Here is a 6,497-nt window from a genome sequence, read left to right as displayed (position 1 = left end):
TACTGTGTAATGCACATATATAGGCTGACCACAAGCACAAATGAAACAGCTATAGAATCCTGAACACTTAGAACTGGAATCTAGGTGTGAAGGGAGTTAAATATCTTTAAATGTAGGTACTGAGCTGCCTGCCCTAAAAACACTCTGCTTGGCTAAAATCACCTTATTCTGGATCTCTCATGTGCTGTCCTCTGAACCCCGTAACTGTTAACTCCAGACCTTGAACTCCCTCCCATCCACTGCTCTTATTTCTAAAAGATTCTTTTTTAAAAGTATATTTTATTGATTATGCTATTACAGTTGCCCCCTTTTTTTCTCCCATTTATCCCACTCCATCCTGCACCCCCTTCCCACCAGCATTACCCACCTTAGTTCATGTCCATGGGTCATACATATATGTTCTTTGGCTTCTCTATTTCCTATACTATTCTTAATCTACCCCTGTCTATTTTGTACCTGCCAATTATGCTTCTTATTCCTTTTACCTTTCCCCCCAATCTCCCACACCTTTTCCCACTGATAACCCTTCATATGATCTCTATTTCTGTGAATCTGTTCCTGTTCTAGTTGTTTGCTTTGTTTTTGTTTATTTAGGTTGGGTTGTTGATATTTGTGAGTTTGCTGTCATTTTACTGTTTGTATTTTTTATCTTCTTTTTTCTTAGATAAGTCCTTTTAACATGTCATATAATAAGGGCTTGGTGGTGATGAACTCCTTTAACTTGACCTTATCTGGGAAGCACTTTCTCTGCCCTTCTATTCTAAATGATAGCTTTGCTGGATAAACTAATCTTGGATGTAGGTCCTTGTCTTTAATGGCTTTGAATACTTTCCAGCCCCTTCTTTCCAGTAAGGTTTCTTTTGAGAAGTCAGCTGATAGTCTTATGGGAACTCCATTGTAGGTAACTGCCTCCTTTTCTCTTGCTTGCTTTAAGATTCTCTCCTTATATTTAATTTTGGTTAATTTAATTATGATGTGTCTTTTTTTTATCTTTCAAGTTTTTATTTAAGGGCAATGATCCAGGATGGATTTTAGATCTTGTTGAAAGCAGCCACATCCATGGACTGCATATAGTCCTCAAAAGCAGTGCTCCACTCCTCTAGCATGTCTGTTCCAACTTTATTATCTTCTACTACACTCTGTATTTGAAGTTTTTAATTCCATACCCCACTGTAACTAGTTTAGAAGAGCTGCAGACCGAGCTTTCTGCTTGAATGCTTCTGACACACTAATTTTTCAGTGTCTGTCTCATGGTCCCAAATTTTCACATCTAGTAAGATGGAAGACTTGGCAACAAGTGCAGGTATTTTGGCTTTCTTTGACTCATACTGTGAAAGGAGTTCTTCTTTTATACTTTTTGCCTCTTCTCTTTCCTCCTCCTCCTCAGATCCAAAGAGATCAATGTCATCATCATCCTTACTATCTGTAGCTCCACTTCCTGTGGTGTCTCCCACATTAGCAGGGCCATATTTGCTCAAAGCTCTCTTCACTGGAGGTAGGCTGGATTTCTCCTTTTTGTAAGACTTGATGTGGTTATACCAATTTAGAGCATGATACAAATATGCAGGTGGTATGCCAGAGATTGCTTCAAATACTGCCACATCTGTTTGTGATGGCACATACTCCTCGATGTAGCTCTTGTCGGTGAGGTAGTTATTGAGCACCTGAAGATCTGCAGGGCTTTTCAAGTTCCCAAAACCATGGTGTCAGCTGATCTTGGAACCTGGCTGCAACAGAGGAAAAGAGGAGTGCAGGCAATGGGTGCCAAGCGCTAAAAGAGAAAAGTTAATTATGATGTGTCTTGGTGGGTTCCTCCTTGGGTCCAACTTCTTTAGGTCTCTTTGAGCTTCCTGGACTTCCTGGAAGACTATTTTCTTCACCAGATTGGGGAGTTTCTCTTCATTATTTTTTCAAATAAGTTTTCAATTTATTGCTGTTCCTCTTCTCCATCTGGTACCCCTATGATTCAGATATTGGGATGTTTAAAGTTGTCCCAGAGGTTCCTAAGCCTCTCCTCATTTTTTTTTGAATTATTGTTTCTTCATTTTATTTCAGTCGAATGTTTATTTCTTCCTTTTGTTCCAAATCATTAATGTTAGTCCCGGTTTCCTTCCCTTCACTCTTGGTTCCCTTTGTATTTTTCTTTATTCCACTTTTCATAGCTTTCACTTCTTCCTTTATTATGTGACCATGCTCAACCATTTCTGTGAGCATCTTGATTACCAGTGTTTTGAACTGTGCATCTGATAGATAGGCTATCTCCTCGTCCCTTAGTTCTTCTTCTAGAGTTTTGATCTGTTCTTTCATTTGGGCTATATTTATTTATCTTGGTGCACCTGTCATGTAGTAAGGGGCAAAGCCTTAGGTATTCGCCAGGCTGGGGAAACCCTCTTTGCTGTGTTGTGGCACTGTTTGTGGAGGAGGGTTTAGAAAGAGAACCATACCATTTGCTCACCTTTCATCCTGCTTTCAGTCACTTCCCCCACTACCTACAAGCAAATTGGGCCCTTTTGGTGCTGATTCCTGGGTGGGTGGCCTTGTGTACATTCTAGGACCCCATGGGTCTCTCTAACAAACTCTCCTGTGAGACTAGGAGTTTCTGCCACTGCCACAACCCCCACAGGTTTTTATAGGCAGAGGTTTTGAGGCTTTAGTTTCCCATGCTGGAACCCTGAGTTGCATGGTCTGTCTCATTCCCCAGTTGTTCCTGCAGGATTGTCTGCATGTGAATGTGGAACCACCTGGTCTGCTGCCTTTCCACACAGCCTCTCTGGCCTAGCTTCCCATCTTTGCCCCTCCTACCAGACTGAATGTTTTTTTCTGAACTCTTTGGTTGTCAGACTTCCATACAGTTGATTTTCTGGCAGTTCAGGTTGTTTTTTGTTTTTATATTTGTTGTTGTCTTTCTTTTGGTTGGGCAAGGAAACAAAGTGTATCTACCTATGCCTTTATCTTGGTCAGAAGTCCTATTTTCAAAAGATTCTAAGGCAGTGACAGATAGCAATAGGAAAAAAAATATTGGAAAAAAACCAATGAGGACTAAAAGAAATTGGACCAAACACTGGAGAGCCAGGATATGCAGGCCCTCTCCTCAAATGCTGAGGTAGAAGCATGTGTGGTGGGGACAACCAGTGGCCAGGATCAGGTGAATAGATAACTCAAAAACCTTTCTATGGATCAATTCCCCATAAAATCTCTATTGGAAGGCCAACCCACAGATAAAGAAAGGATGCAAAAAATGCTATTTAACCATAAAAAGGAAAGAAGTACTGATACATGCTACAACATGGATGAATCATAAAAATATTATGGTAAAGAAAACAGTCAAAACAAACCACATATGCCATGAGTCCATTCATATGAAAGGTCTAGAATAGGCAAATCCATAGAAATAGAAAGTGGATTATTGTTTGTGTAGGGCTGCGTGTTGCAGGAAGAAGAAGAAATGAATGCTAATGAATATGAAGTTTCTTTTCAGGGTGAAAAATATATTCTGAAATTTATTGTAGTAATGGTTGCACAACTCTGTGAATATATTAAAAATCATTAAATTGTACCCTTGAAACAGGAAAAAAAATCACTGCCCAGATCCCTCATATTGTGCTTTTATAGCCACATCTGCTTTCATCTTTTCCCCACTCTTACTTAACCCTGGAAACCACCAATTTGTTCTCCGTTTCTACAATTTTGTCATTTCAATAATGTTATATAAATCAAAATAATACATATAAAAAGCCAATCATAAATGGGGTTGGCAGTTTTCACTTAGAATAATTCTCTGGAGGTTCATTCAGGTTTATTGTGTGCCTTGATAGATTTTTTCTTTAATTGCTGAATAATATTTCATAGTATGGTTATATCAGTTTGTTTAACCATTCAACCATTGTTGAAGGATAGCAAGATCATTTCCAGTTTTAGGCTATTATAATTAAAACTGTTATAATATTGGTGTATAGGTTTTATATAGACATACGTTTTTATTTCTGTGGGATAATTGCCGAGAGTGCAGTTGCTAGGTTTTATGATACTTTAATGTGGAGCTTTTAAAGAAACTGTCAAATGATTTTGCAGAAGATCTCTACCATTTTATGTTTCCACAATGTATGAGTGATCCAGTTTTGCAGCATCCTCCCCAACACTGGTGTTGTCATCATTTTATATTTTATTTATTCTGACTTTTGTAACAATAGCTCACTGTGGTTTTAATTTTGTATTTTCCTGATAGTAAATGATATTGAACATCCTTTCTGACTCCTAGTGCCTGAGTGCATCTTTTTGCATAGATTTTAAGTGGTTGCTCTAGCTATTACATTATACCTGTAGTAATATAACATATAATCATATAAATATGTAAGAATATAGGTCTATATTTACATATATAAATTATGTATATATAATTTATAGAATCTTCAGATGTCTATATTTACCAGTTTGAGTGAAGTCCAAAAAGCTTACTTCCCCTTACACAACTTTATCATTCCTCATTTATAATGTCAAATACTTCCTCCACATACACTTAGAACCACATGAGACTATTGTGATGGTTGCTTTAACTCTTTTCTATTGTGTTTTATTACTCATGGATGCCCAAGATTTCTTTCTCTACCATTTCCTTTCTGTCTAGAAAACTTTTCTTTAGTCACTCTTTTAGGATAGGTATATTGGTGACAAAAATCTCTCAGTTTTTCTTTATCTGAGGATGTCTTAATTCCCCACTTAATTCCTGAAAAAGAATTTTCTTGGATATAGAATTTTGGGTTGGAAGTTTTTGTTTTTGTTTTTCCTCTAGCACTTGAAAAATGTTGTGAAACTTCCTTTTGGCCTCCATGGCTTCCTAAAAGAAATATGCTATCATTCAAATTGTCCTTCCCCCTATAGTTAAAGTATCATTTCTCTCTTGCTGCTTTCAAGGTGTTTTCTTTGTTTATAGTATTCAGGAATTTAATTATGATATATTGTGGCATGGATTTCCTTTAGTTTATACTGTTTGGGTTCTGTGTGGCTTCTTGACATGTTTATGTTTTTTTTGTTTTGTTTTGTTTTTTGTTTTTACCAGATTTGAGAAGTTAACAGCCATTATTTCCTTGAGTATGGTTTCATGCCAATACCTCTTGCTCTCTTTCCAGCATTACTATGACACAAATGTTAGAAGTTTTGTTATAGTCACACAGGTCTCTGAGGCTCTGCTAATTCTTTTCAGTCTATTTTTTTGTTGTTGTTCAGATTGGATACTATCTATTGTATTTTAACCAAGCAAACTGGGGCTTGTTCATGTGGCATCTTGATGCATGACCTAAAATTACTGTCGAGGGAAAAAGGTTTTTAGTTATAGGATTCCAACCTTGGGGGACAGGGCTGAGAGCACTTCTGCTCAGTGCCTTGTTCTCCCAATGGACCCAGCCGTTTTCTCACTTATACCCGCAGGTATAAGCCAAAAACATGCCGAGAATTTCCCTATATCATTACCTGTTCTTAAGCTGACTGCACAAATAGTTTTTCATCCTCTCCAGAAGGTACACTTGTGAGTTTCAGAGTCACCCCCCTCTTGCAGCAGCTCTCTCTTTCAGGATCTGGGTTATGTTGTCCTCAGCTTTCACATAGTAGTCTAAGAGAGCATGTACTGTGTTACACTGGATCATTGTGGAGTTCAGGGAGACACATGTCCCAGGAGAGTGGCCTCTCTGTATGTCCTTCAGAGAAGCAGAAGTCAGCATTCCCTGATCACAGCTCAACATTCTAGGCACCTTTCATGAAACCACTTGGTTCATCATGTTCCTGCATGGCTCTATAAGCTTTCCAGATCCCCACACAGCTCCATCAGCTCTCTCCTTACATCCTTTCCTCAGCCTGAATGGTTGCCTTCCTTATTACTCCAGGCCACATGGCTGAATCTTCTCACTTCATGGCTCCTTCCTCGTGACTGCCTTCTGAAAGGAGCAGACATAGCTCCTCCTTCACTATAAGCAACATGGCTGAATTTCCCTCCAGCTCTCTGAGACTGCCCCTATTTGAAATGCTAACCTGAAGCTTCCTGTGTGACTTCATATCCAGCCCCTCCTACAATGTGCTACTTTTGCCAGTTCCCCCATATCTTTTACCTTCTTTCAGCTTCCATTTTTATTCAGGGCAAGCATCTCCTGTGACACATGGACATCCAGGGAGGACCACCTACCCTGGTTACGTCATGAGTCCTTTACTGCTCCCAAAGTCAGGTACACCCTTTGCCTGGGGTGGCAGCACAGCTATCAGCTAGCTAATAACTTGCGATGGTTATGAAAAGTATCTTAACCTGTATTATCCCCTTCCCCCATTCCCAATCATGAGCTCTGGGGAATTCACTATTTTTGGGCACCCTGTGCTCTGCACCCCATTACAGTATTTTCAATTTTACTGGTTCTTTCTTCTATCCCCTCTATTCTCCTGTTTGTCCCATTCATTGACCTTTGTTATTTGGTTATTGCACTTTTCATTTCTCAGATATTTATTTGGTTCTTGTG

At 38.9% G+C, this 6,497-nt stretch overlaps 1 pseudogene; it reads right to left on the bottom strand.

Annotated features, from left to right (window-relative positions):
• Positions 1–1,031: 1,031 nt before the first annotated feature.
• Positions 1,032–1,697, bottom strand: LOC123807040 (annotated as a pseudogene).
• Positions 1,698–6,497: the final 4,800 nt, after the last annotated feature.

This window comes from Phyllostomus hastatus, unplaced genomic scaffold (assembly GCF_019186645.2).
Source record: "Phyllostomus hastatus isolate PE091 unplaced genomic scaffold, TTU_PhHast_1.1 phas_scaffold_397, whole genome shotgun sequence".
Taxonomy (NCBI): domain Eukaryota; kingdom Metazoa; phylum Chordata; class Mammalia; order Chiroptera; family Phyllostomidae; genus Phyllostomus; species Phyllostomus hastatus.
Note: the sequence above shows the minus strand (reverse complement) of the source record. Positions and strands in the feature narration are given on the sequence as shown.